The 13,349-nt window shown below is 40.3% G+C and overlaps 1 protein-coding gene and 1 pseudogene across 15 annotated transcripts in view; both read left to right on the plus strand.

Moving 5' to 3' along the window:
- Window positions 1-13,349, plus strand: part of SAMD12 (sterile alpha motif domain containing 12) — a 389,349-nt gene that overhangs the window by 67,596 nt on the left and 308,404 nt on the right. The window lies entirely within an intron of this gene.
- LOC109382538 (phosphatidylinositol-glycan biosynthesis class W protein-like) lies at window positions 6,937-8,956 on the plus strand (annotated as a pseudogene).

Consider the following 13,349-nt stretch of genomic DNA (forward strand, 5'->3'; position numbering starts at 1 on the left):
CTTAGACCTGTTCTGTCTCTGGTTAAACATACCTCTAAACTTGATATAGCCAATCATTTTCACCCAAAGTATTGTAGTGTAAATAGGAAAGTGAAATATGACCTATTTTTGTGCCTCCACATGTCTAGCACACAGCAGATGATTAAACGTGAACATGTGACCAGGGATAGGTAGGAATGAGCCTTGCCATTTGGAGAGGAACTGCTGGTCATGGGGTTTCAGGTTTGGGGAGATGGGAAAGGGAGGTTGGGAACAGATAATGAAAGGCCTCAGATGCCAGACAAGACCTTAGACTTGGTTCTGTAAGCAGAGGGGGCCACAAAAGGTTTTTCTGCTCAGGAGACTGCTAGAGGACAAATTATGTTTTGGCAAGAAACATGAAGCCCCGATGGTTTGGAATGGGGAGATACTGGAGGTAAAGGGGTGGAAGATGAATATGAAGGCTATCCTAGAAACTGAGGGCCTAAGGTTTCGAATGTTATCAGAGGGATGGAAAGGCAGGAATGGATGCTAAGCTATGTTATGATGGAAGAGCATCCCTGATGGAAGTCAAGATCCCTGAGCTTTCCACCATGAACTGACAGACGGGGATGGGAAAGGGGGGCTAGCCAAAGGACAAGGTGAGTTTCTGTTTGATCACATTAGGGTTTGAAATGAAGGTAGCTGTTCTAGAGGGAGATATACAGCGGACAATTAGAGGCTCAGAATCAGAGATCAGGAGATGGATCAGTGATGGAGATAAGAGATTTGCGAGTTGTACACATAGACGGTGTATTTGCAGTCATGCGTGTGGAAAGGTGAGCTTAGGACTAAATGCATGGACTCTGGGGGGTGCCCACAGTGAAGGCAGAGGCCAAGCAGCAGATGCATGGGGTTCTAAACATGGGATAGTTCCTGTCTTTCTAGCTTTTTTGAGGGGGGAGGGACAGCAGCTAGGACTACTAGAGAGCCCTTTTTTCTGCATTCTTAGGCTGTTTAATTCTTCTCTTCATTCCGCCTCTTTTCCCCTTACTTCATCTGCCCTCCCATGTAAAAAAAAAAAGAAATTTTCACATTTTATTTATTTCTAGCTTTATTCATATGTAATTGACATACAGTGGAGTAAGTTTAAGATGTACACTGTGTGATTTGCTATACGCATATATTGTGAAAGGACTACCACACACGGGTTAGCTAACACATCCATCACTTCACATAGTTATCATGTGTGTGAGTGTGTGTGTGGTGAGAACATTTAAGATCCATTCTTTTAGCAACTTTCACTACCATACACTATTTCTCCCTGATTTATTGAGATATAATTGACATATAACATTGTGTAGGTTTAAGTTATACAGTGTGTTGATCTGATACATTCATATGTTGCAAAATAATTATCACCTTAGGGTTAGCCAACACCTCCATCACAGCACATAGTTGCCATTGTGTGTGTGTGTGTGTGTGTGTGTGTGTCTGTGTGTTAACACTTAAGATTTACCCACTTAGCAACATTCGAGTATCTGATGCAGTGTTGTTAGCTATAATTACCATGCTGTGCATTAGATCCCCAGGATTTATTTGTGTTCCAACTATAGTCACTATGCTGTACATTAATTAGATCACCTTCCTTTCTTCTTTCCTTTGTCTCCTTTACCCCCCTCTCTTCCCCCTTCACCTTTTCCATTCCTTTTTTTTGTCTTACTTTGCCTTCTTTTTTCCTAATTTTGTGCAAGGATACTTGGTATTATTTATGTGTAGGCTAGGGACAGTTGTGGGTACAAAGGAGGGTGTAGGCAGAAAGCAAAATACAGACAACCTTGAGAAGTCCATGGTTCTGTTTTATATATTACACACAAGACTACTTTGTCCCTCGAGGGCAAAGAATCCCCCATAATAGGAATAAAATGCATTTTCTGAAGTGCTATTTACAGGCAACCTATCATTACCGAAACGTGCATAGGCTCTGAAATGAACTTTCACTTGGCTCTAGTCATAGGAACCTCGTCAAAGTGATTGTCCTAAAATTGCCTTCTCTTGTTCTCTGCTTTCCTAATTCTGGAAGACCTGAGACAATCCCCTTGTATTCCTGTATGGTGATGTCAGAAGTTGAAATCCGAGTGTTATCTCCTTCCCCAGATGCCCTCAGAACCATGTTCCCTTAGAAACCGTACTTTAAAAGACATATCTAAGATTGTATTCTTTCATTAATACAACAGTTTAAGTAATAATTCATATTTATAGCAAATACTGTTATCTCATGGACCTTTTCATTTATATGTAAAATATTTAATCCATAAAATGATTTAATTTAAAAAATACAGTTGGGAAATTAATGGAAATAGATATACCTTTTTTCTCACTGAGAATGAGATGATCTAATCATATTTATACCTCTCAGAGAAAGAGTATCTCCTTGGCAGAGTCTTTTCTTGCAATTGTTGGGAAGTGCCTACCGTTTACTCTTCATACTGCCCAGCTAGCTTGTTCCTTTCTCCTGGATTAATAGTTCTTTCACCCACACTTGGAATAAAACCGACTACCCCTTTTCAAAGGACATATGCCTACCCTCTAGCATTGCTTGTTCATCTTAGCATTTTTGAGTTTATTGCCAATAAGTTATTTGGAGCACTCATCTTCAAGGGTAAAAATACTCAAGATCATCTTGAGTTAACACATTTATCAACTTGATCAATTAGTGAACTTTGTATATGCCTGGCAGCTTGTCTGTTGATGAAATAAGCGTGTGTGTGTATATGTTTAGTCATGGATAAATGATAAAACAGTACAAAAGTATTTAACATGGGATATGTCTATAAGGAATTTACGATCTAGTTACATGGCAATAGCTTAGAACAGCAAACTGTTAACCACAAGCCAAATCCTGCCTCCTCCTAATGCCTGTTTTATCAATAAAGTTTTATTGGAACATAGCCACACACATTCATTTACATATTGTGATTGCTTTCACACGACAGATTTGAGTAGTTTTGACAGAGAATGTGTGGTCTGCAAAGCCTAAAATACTACTCATCTGGTTCTTTACAGATGAAATTTGCTTGACCCCCAAGTTTAAAAACTGTGTAGTGTGTAAGGCAGCTGATGCCTACAGACTTGCTGCAGTCCCTTGGATAGGCCTTTTCAGATTGGCTACACATTCATATACAGTAGTCCCCCTTAATTGTGGTTTTGTTTTCCGCGGTCTTAGTTACACTCAGTCAACCATGGCCCAAAAAATATGAAATAGAAAATTCCAGAACTAAACAATTTATAAGTTTTAAGTTGCGCACTGTGCCAAGTAGCGTGATGAAATCTCACATCGTCCCTCCTGGGAGGCGAATCATCTCTTTGCCCAGTGTCTCCACGATGTACACACTGCCCTCCTGTTAGTCACTTAGTAGCCATCTCAATTATCGGTTATCAGGTTGGCTGTTGCAGTATTGCAGTGCTGGTGTTTAGGTAGCCCTTATTTCATTTATTAATGGACCCAAAGTGCAATAATAGTGATGCGGGCAATTCAGATATGATAAAAAGGGAAGCCATAAAGTGCTTCCTTTAAGTGAAAAGGTTAAGTATGTGTAGAGAAAAAGAAAACACCCATAGTATATATAAGGTTTGGTACTATCTGAGGTTTCCAGCATCCACTGGCAGTCTTGGAACATGTCCCCCATGGATAATGGGGGAATTACTGTAAAACATTATATACTTTCTTGGAAGACAAGCCAGAGAGACTTAGACTGAAATTTCTGCTCTTTTTTTTTTTTCTTTTGCTGATTATATGACTTTGGACAGTGACTTAAACTTTCCTTATCAGAAAAATGGGCTTAATACTTATTTACTTCCCTGGGTATAAGGATTTAATGAAATAACACACATATAGTACTTAATATATCACTATGTGGTAGTTTTCCTGGGTTGGCTTCATTCTCTGGGAAAGACATGTCCTCATAGCTCTAGGCTTACAGAATTCTGCTAGTTGAGGTTTGAGAAGACTTCTGTCATTTCAACTTCTGAAAAAGGTTCCTGATTGGCTCACTCCAGTCACATGTGCACCCCTAGACCAATCACTCACTGTCCTACCAGGATCCTATGGCCCGGGAGAGAGGCATTTCCCATGAGAAACAGATGCAACCAAAAAGTAACATGTTAAATACATTGTTGTCATCTTCGTTTGACCTCATTGTTTGACTTTCCCCAATCTTTGCATATATTCCATCCTGAGATAAATTTATTCAAGGGATAAGTTTAGAGTACAGGTGGACACTTACTATATGGCTGACTGCAGTGGTGCAGGCTTACGTAGCAGAAAGCAGCAGCTGTAGTAGCAACAACAGCAGTTTATTGAGCTCCTATGATATGTTTAGAATTCTGTGAAAGACACAGTCTCTGTGATCCTCGACTTTCCATCTGCCTGAACAAACAGCAAGGATGGTTTTCACATAACTAACCTACCCTTATGTACACACTCAGGGTTATACATGATTTCTTGCATGCTGACTGTATAAAATTTCTCTTTCACCAAGAAAGCATATGGGAATGCAAGTGAGGATGACATTATTGCAAATGCCCTTGAATCTGCTCAGGGGAGGGGGTGGGGGGCGCAATTATAAAGCACTAGCCAACTTGAGCACTTCATTATAATTAAAAAATTACGAATGCTATACCTCATCACTGACCACAATACACTGGGGACATGTGTCATGGTAGTTAAGAGCTGGAAGAACTTGGAGTCCCCTTAGGGTGATGGAGGAGGCTTATAAAATGACTTGATACAAGGTGGAGAGGTTGAGTGCCTAATAAATGGAGCCAGTATCTGGAACCGTTGAGAGGATAAAACATCCATCCCATAGATAGAGGATTCTTGCATTTGTGGGACTGTATTCGTTATAGGTCTCTGGTTACAAAAAAATAGAAATGCCTGCCATTCGCTTAAGCAAAAAGGGAGTATTTATTGAAATGATGAAGTACATCTTCTAGTCCTTAGTTATCTAAAATGATGTCTGGCACATATTAGGTGCTCAGTAAACATGTGTTGAATGAATGATCCCAACCAGAATGCCCTTAGGAACCCAGACAGCAGTCTGTCTGCAGCGCTTATCTCTGCTTCTCTGTTCATAACACCTCATTCATCTTCTCGTCCCTGAAGCTCGTGTCTGTGCTTCCCAGCCCATGTGGCAGCACATGGCCACCCACAGCTCCTGAGTTCCTGCCGCCCGGTTTCAGCCACTTGATGAGGCTCACTTGATCCCTTATTCCCAGCTCTAAGTTCTATTATAGGAGAGAGAGAATCTGATTGGCCCAGCGTGAGTTAGCGGTCCACCCCAGGTAAATCACCTGTGACACAAATGTGGACGCCAGCAGCACTGTCCCCAGGATCCTGTGGCTCTGGGTTGGGTGGTTATGAGGAGCGTTTTTAGACACAAATTCATTATCAACTGGATAGACAATCCCAGCAGTATCTACCATGAACCCCATTACATAGATGAGATAAAAAGCACTAAAGCCAACTTTGTACGTAGCTTGCAACAGGACAGGATTTGCTGGGAATTGGTGGCTGTAGCTGGAGTCAGAATGGTTTAGACTCCTGGTCCTGGGTAGAATGGCCACCCTACACTTCTTCCATGGTTATTATCATGTGGGTTCCACATCAGCCAAGAGAACATAGAATTGTCTTTTGAGAAAGTGTCAAGTTGAGGCATCCTCATTTTCGTGATGGCAGCTGGTCGGTGCTGAATAATAATGGGATTCTATTTCTGGACTGCGTGATCCCATCTCTGAGTAAATGCAGAGCAGATCTTGGCAGGTATATCTATATGTGATCAGCAGCACCAAGGCTCCTCGCGTTGCTAAAGCCGAGCAGCAGACGTGAGTGACATTTTTAGGCTTGTTTGTACCGAGTGTAAGTAATAACGTTTTAATGTGGAAAGTATCATGCATTGCTCTGGGGATATGGCTTGGTTTGGTTGAAAGGGCCAAGCAGGAAATATTCCAGTTGGGCCACTTGCTATGTCTGAAATATCAGGCAAGTTCCTTAAGCTTTCTTAGCTTTAGGGTAGTCATTTGCAAAATTGAGATAATGACATTTTTGGGGAAAGAAAGCAGAAATAGATGTCTGACTTTGTACCATGCATGAAAATAAATTCCAGATGAGTTAAAGAGCTAATATGATAAAAACAAAGCTGTAAGAGTTTCAGAAGTCAATATAGGGGAAAGCATCATCAAATTAACTACTTGTAAAAATAAAATGACTGTGAATACAGTTAAACGTAAGTGACAGCTTGGGAGAAGATATTTTTGTAACATATATAGTGGACATTGAATTAATATCTCTACATATTTAGTAAAACAAATAGCCACAACAAGTTAGTAAAACAAGCTATCAAATAGATCAGCTAAAGGAATAAATAGGCAATTCAGAGAAGAAATTTTTACTTCACAATAAACTTACAGGAAAACTCGATTAATCAAAAAAATCATTAAAAAAATTAGATTCCTTTGCACAGATTAGAAAAATTAATAAGCAAGTAATGTGGAGCAGCGAGCACTTCCATACACTGTTAATGGAAATGTTCTTTAGTAAAACTTCCTTTTGTTATTTCAGCACTAATTCCAAGATCCAACAGGTATATATCCTTTGACCCAGCAATTCCACTTCTAGGGATTTAGCAAGAGTTCTTCGGTTGTGCACAATAATGTATGTAGACGGGTTCTTATTTCATCATGTTCTGTTGTAGAGAAAAAAATAGACACAACGTTTATCAGTAGGAGAGTAATTAAATGATGGTGTGTCCATCAGAGGGAAAAATTGGAAACAAGCTCATACCCATCAGTAAGGGGTAGCCAGGAGGCAGCTTGCTCTCGCGGTGCCCTTTGGGTGTGGTCGGAGCCCCGTGGCCAGGCCTCGGCACTCTGCGGGGCGTGGGAGGGCGGACCAGTGGGAGCATGGGAGGAAGAAGGAAAATGTCGCAAAAGCAGATGAAGGAAGCTTTTGTCACGAACCACAGTGGAGCCAGTGTGCTGGAAGCGAGCCAGGGCTGGGCTTGCCTGCATCCGGTGTCCTGTGCAGAGAGCTCCCGACCCTCCGCTCACATCACTTGTGCTCTTCTGGAAAACTCAGTTCCTTGTTCACTTTGTTTTCCTCATAGGTCCCCTGGTGGCCGCTTGGACCATTTGTCTCCGTGTATCCTCCTTGAGTACCTCGCTGTGATGATCTCTGGGGCAGGGCTATTCTATCAAATACACTGCAGGAGAAATTGCAATGTCCAGAAAATCCTTGAAAATTTCTTAAAAAGCAGTCTAGCCTCAGAAAGCATCCCAGCCACCTCCTGTTCCCGTGTAGTTAACGGTGCATTTACTGCTATTGCCATTTTGGACTTCCCCCTTTTTCCCAGAAGCTTCGCCCAAACCAAGCTCTTGGGGGCAGGAGCAGTAGGTTTTGGAGTGGGAGGCTTTGTGTTGGGGGCTGCCATGGTGTGTTCCTGAGATTAGGAGAAAATGGACGGAAGGGTCCAGATTCTATTATTTTACGAAGTCATTGTATCCTGGCTTAGTCTTCCTAGGAATAGGACAGTTAGCCATTATGAAATCCATAGGCTATCAGGAAGAGTTCACCGAGATGGCCGTTCCCTTTTTTTTTTAAGAGTAGTGAAATTGGTAACATCACCGTTTTTGAACATGTTCCCCCTAAATAAATTCTGGATGGTGGCTGTCAGCATTATGGCATTATCCCTGCTAGCTCTTCACTTTACCCCACTGGAAAGGTTAATTTTGTTTGGCACTGATGGCAGTAGCACAAGGGTCGGTTTATGAAATGCCCACCAAGTAGGAATAATCTCTACCTTGGGGTGTGTGGCATTATATATGGCTGGTGCGCAAACAGGGTCATATGTGCTTTAAAAAGATCACGTATCAAAGACTGGATAAAAATAGCATATTGTGTTCCACAGACAGCTATTAGCCTCTTTGTGTCTCTTTACATAGTTCAGGTGAGGGGAGAAGCAGCATCCTGAAGAATGGCCAGGTTAGCCTTTTGTATTTGGATCGTTGCTTCTAGCCTGATCCTTCACAGTACTTGTTTACTAGGTGATATAATTTTGAGTTTTGCCAAGTTTCTAATTCAAGGGGTTCTAGTACCATGTTCTTGGAAACTGATCCAGTCGCCTGCTACAATGAAAAAGCATTCAGAATCTCTAGTCTCTGAAGTTGAAAGGAAGGAACCCAGTCTTTGTTTAATCACAGCTATGAATAGATTGATGTTTTTATCTTGCTGTCAACTATGAGGCCTGCCAATTAAGTTCTCAAACTTGTTGCAACGATGTTGCTATTTTTTTTTTTATATCAGAGGGATTATTCATTATGAATTTGTACCAACTGGACAAACAGTGAACCAAGTTTACTATTTGGAAGTGCTGAAAAGGCCACGTGAAAAAGTTAGACGACCTGAACTTTTCGCCAACAATTCATGGCTGTTGTATCACGACAATGCACCAGCTCACATGGCACTGTCTGTGAGGGAGTTTTTAGCCAGGAAACAAATAACTGTATTGGAACGCCCTCCCTACTCACCTGATCTGGCCCCCAATGACTTCTTTCTTTACCAGAAGATAAAGGGAATATTGAAAGGGAGACATTTTGATGACATTCAGGACATCAAGGGTAATACGATGACAGCTCTGATGGCCATTCCAGAAAAAGAGTTCCAAAATTGCTTTGAAGGGTGGACTAGGCACTGGCGTTGGTGCAGAGCTTCCCAAGGGGAGTACTTTGAAGGTGAGTGTAGTGATATTCAGCAATGAGGTATGTAGCACTTTTTCTAGGATGCATTTGCGAGCTTAATTGTCCAAGCTCATATAACAACTGTTGGTAGAGCCATTGCACCACAGTACTTTGTGGGCCTTGTTTGTGCTCAGTCTATGTGTTTACCAACCATTTAATTATATATATGCTACACTTGCAAGATAAGACTATAAAATTTTGGTGATCAATAGGGGTAGGATATTTCTGTGTTTGAGCAGTGTCAATGGGAAAGAATAAATATTAAATGTGAAGAAAACAGGCTTTTGGCAATCCAGTGTTAATTATATTTTATTATAAAATTAAGAGTTTCAATCTTCTATATTAGTAGTGATGCTTAATATCTTAATGTGTCTCTGCACTATGTAAAAGAAACCAACAGAGAAGAAACAAAACCATGTGACTTATCAGAATATTTATTGAATTTCAGTATTTTAAAGAAAAAAATGAGAAGCCAGCTCAACCATGGTGTATTCTTTCTGTGGAACATTATGCAGATATTTTAGAGAATGAGGGGGGCCCACAAATAATATTATGGAAGCATAATGAATCATAGAATCATTAAATATATTATGCAATTTATCTGAAAGGTATTTATATTTATGTGTGTGTGTACATACATGCATCTATACATACATATATATGTATATGTACATGGAATGGGGACAGGAAGGATCACACCAAATTTGACAATAGTGGCCTTTGTGGAATAGTCAGATGTATGGGTGAAGGATGATAGTCATACTTTCCTATAATATTGTATTATTTAACTATTTTAGGTGAAGCTCTTATTTTGTTTCTCCTGAGATGTAAAGTAATAAGTTATTAATGGTGATAATGCAAGGGTAAGCTATTAAATGCAAAACACTTAGCACCATGCTAAGTACATAACAGGTCCTTGATACATATTAGTGTTTTTCTCCTTTTGATCCTTTGCTAGAATGGATAAGAACTGTATGAATTAAGAAGCATTCAGTCAGTGCCTACTGTATGTCCTGGGAGTGCTGATCTGTAAGGACCGTCCTATCTCCCTGTTGAAGAGAAGACAAATCCACAGATATTTCCAACAGTGATTGGGGTTGGCTAACCCACTTGTTAATGTTAATGCCTATCTCCTGTGCATTACCACAAACTTCTGCCCCTACTGCATTGCTTTATGTTGGACGTGTACAATTAAGTTTTTAATTTTCTTTCATTAGCTATATTTCTGATCTTTTTTTTTTATTCCTTCCCTCCCAAGCAGAACAAATTCATCCTTTCATGCATGTCCTATTTCCTTTCTGCATATTTATCTGTTATGGTGTGTCTTATTTACCTGTATGTTCATGGCTAGATTCGAGAGTTCCAAAGGGATCAAAGACTGTATCTTTATTCTTGGGCTAGACACCATGCCAGGTCCAGGACTCTAAAAATAGATGGTTGATGATAGAATGAACATTCACATGTTGAAAGCATACAGTAGTATAGGAGTACTTAGGAAGAACATGAAACTGAGAATAATGCTGATAGATTTCTGGGAGGGGGCTGGAAGTGAACAGGTAGAAAGAGTATGATAACAGCATTGTTAGAGTAAAGAAGACAGCAAATGCATAGTAGACTGTATGTCAAAAGCCCAGAGTGAAATGGATGGAAAGCTGAGAGAGAGAATGCTAAAGAGAAGGCAGGCGCTAGATTAGAACAACTCTGTAAGCTCTGCCTTGAAATTTGCCTAGGAAAATGGTGGCCCAGAATCAGGTCCCTGTTGCCCTCCTTCCTAATTCCAGCCGTAATTGCCTTCCGTCTGCTCCGAGTGGAGCAGTTATGGGTTAGCCTGGGGATTTGCTGGAGTCTGGAGCCAGAGGGCCATACCAGGAGCCTACTCCAGCCTGGGTGGGGTGCTGGCGGAGAGATCTCAGGGGATATCAGGACACCTTGCTTCCTGGAGCAAGCCTGCTCTGCAGAATGCTGTGGGCCCTGGGATTAAGGGCAGTACCTGCCCTAAAAGTGGCTCTTGGAGGACTCCCAGCCCCCGAAACTCTATGATGAGGAATGATGATAGGTTGAGTCTTTCCTTTCTATGTAAGCAGAATATCAGCTTTATCGGCCGCAGGATCCAAGGAGGAAATTTAATTCTTCGTCATAGATATTAGTCCCGGTAGGCTCAGTGTAATCTGTGGAAACACAAGTTCCCCAAACCTTAGTGACAAAAATACAGCAAACGCTTCTTTCTTTTTCATTTCACATGCCAATCTCCCGTGATCTGAGGGCTCTGCTTCAGGGACCCAGGCTGATTGAGGCTCTGCCATCTGGAAAGTCAATTGTCACTGTGGCAGAAGGGAGGAAAGATGAGTAATTGCACACTGACCTTTAAACGTTTTCACCCAGAAGTAACATGTATCGTTTTTTTCTCATATTCATTGGAGAAAACAAGTCACATGGAGGTACATGTAACTTTGAGGGTTGGGGGGAGTGTAATTCTTTCTATGCCAGAGTTAGAGGGGACTGTATGTTGGTGAACAGTTAAAATGTCTGCCATATTAGGGGATGGCAACTGCCAGCCTGGCCATTGCTGGTCCATTGTGCCTTCTACCTCTTACCAGATTACTGCTTAAAGGGCCTCAGCAACTGGCCCTGAGCGCCAGTGGTGAACAAAGTCATGAATGGGTAAAGGAAAATAGCCTGAAAGGGCCCCAGAAGCCAAAGAGAGGAAAGATAGAACAGATAAGCAACTCCTACAGGGTGCTGCCCAGGGATCAAACCTGGTGCAACCACCTGCTGTGGTATGGCTTTCAAGGTAAGATGGATCTTACAGTTCCAAATGGCTGGGGGAAAAAATGGAAGAAAAATAACATACATCAAATGCTTTACAACGTGTCGTGCAGTCTTCTAAATCTTTGCATTTATCAGTTCAATTAATCTTTACCACAAACCTGTGAAAGCGATGCTGTACTAATAGTCATTTTGTAGAAGAGGCAACTGAAGCTTCTAAATAGGTTAAGTAGGTAGGTAGAACCGATGGGTGGAATTTGGGTGGAATTCACACCCAGAAAGTCTTCCCTCAGAGCCTGTGCTGTTAATTGGCTTCTCAAGTGACAAGTTCAGCACTGTGGACACAGTAGTTAAGTGACAAAAGAAAGATGCAGGCAACACCTTCTGGTGAGTTCCCAGGAGAGAAGATCATGGTATGTATTTCAGAGAAGAGAGCCTCTCTAGGAGGATGGGGACAGGTTTCTACCAGCATCCTAGGTAGAAACTTCGAACTAACTTTGAACCCCAAGTAAACAAAATGTTAGCCACCCACCCGCCAAAAAATCCATTCTCTTCATTAGTAGACCTTAGACTTGTATTACAAAAATTATATTTCACTAGTGTTATTTTGAATTTAGCCAATGAAGAATTTCTGGAAATTGATTTTCTCTCTTGCTATATATGTAACTACATAATATCCCCAATTCTGCCACTTGGCCCCAAAGAGCCTGAACTATTTCCTCTCTGATCCTTTATCGAAATAGTTTGCAGACCCCTGAACTACTGCTACAGTAGTTCAGAAGGAGACTACCAGTAACATGAGTGAAAACAATGATATGAACCTTTAGGAGGCTCACTAACAACATAAAAAGCCTTTGTATAAATAAAAATGATGTCCCCTTCCCTTTTCTTAATATGAATTTTTCAAACCTACACAAAGTAGTATAAAGAGTGTTAAAATGGACCCTCAGGTACCCAACACCCAGTTTTAACAAATACCTAATTTCCTGTATTGCCCCAACTGTCCTCCCCAGACGTTGGATTGGAAAATGCTCCAGTATGTATCTATAATAGATTAGGGCTTCTGTTTTGTTTTGTTTTTAATGCATGGCCATAATACTATTATCATACCTAACAAAATTAATAACACCTTAAAGGTGTCTAACACTAAATCCATGTTCAGTTTTCCCTAATTGTCTCAAGAAAAGCAGAACTTAGAAATTAAGCAGGTCACAAGTGCAGGAGGGAGTGAAGGATAACTTGATCAAGCCAAGACAAACAAGGAAAAGTGAAAAACGGAAACAGCATAGTAAAATAAATAGAAAACAGTGGAAGATACAAAAAATGGAATTAAGTCTATCAGTTGCATATTATTACAAATATGACAAATTCCCTTATTATTTTATACAGATTCAATTAAAATCCAACAACACTAGAGCACTTTTAAATCAAAGAGATGAAAAATTGTTTCAATTACAGGAATGTGCAAATAGATACCAAGAAAAATAGAGGTTATAATTTTAATATCGAACTTATGGGATTTTAAGGTTAAAAGCACCAAACAGGATAAATAAGGACATTACTTAATTATAATAGGCGCAATATGAAAGAAGATATATTAGTTATAAGCACAAATGCACAAGTGAGACTGAAAAATATAAGGCAAAACTTATTAAAATGCAAAGGGAACTGAATATTAGTAAAATTTTAGTGTGTGATCTTGCTATATATCTTTCAGGACCACCCAGATTCAGGCAAATTATGTGTTATAATAAACAAAATTGAATATATTTAACTTTTAATTCTGTGAAGGGGTGAAGTATGTGTATTTTTGTATGTATGTGGAATAGTTC

Source organism: Hipposideros armiger, unplaced genomic scaffold (assembly GCF_001890085.2).
Source record: "Hipposideros armiger isolate ML-2016 unplaced genomic scaffold, ASM189008v1 scaffold_65, whole genome shotgun sequence".
Lineage (NCBI taxonomy): Eukaryota > Metazoa > Chordata > Mammalia > Chiroptera > Hipposideridae > Hipposideros > Hipposideros armiger.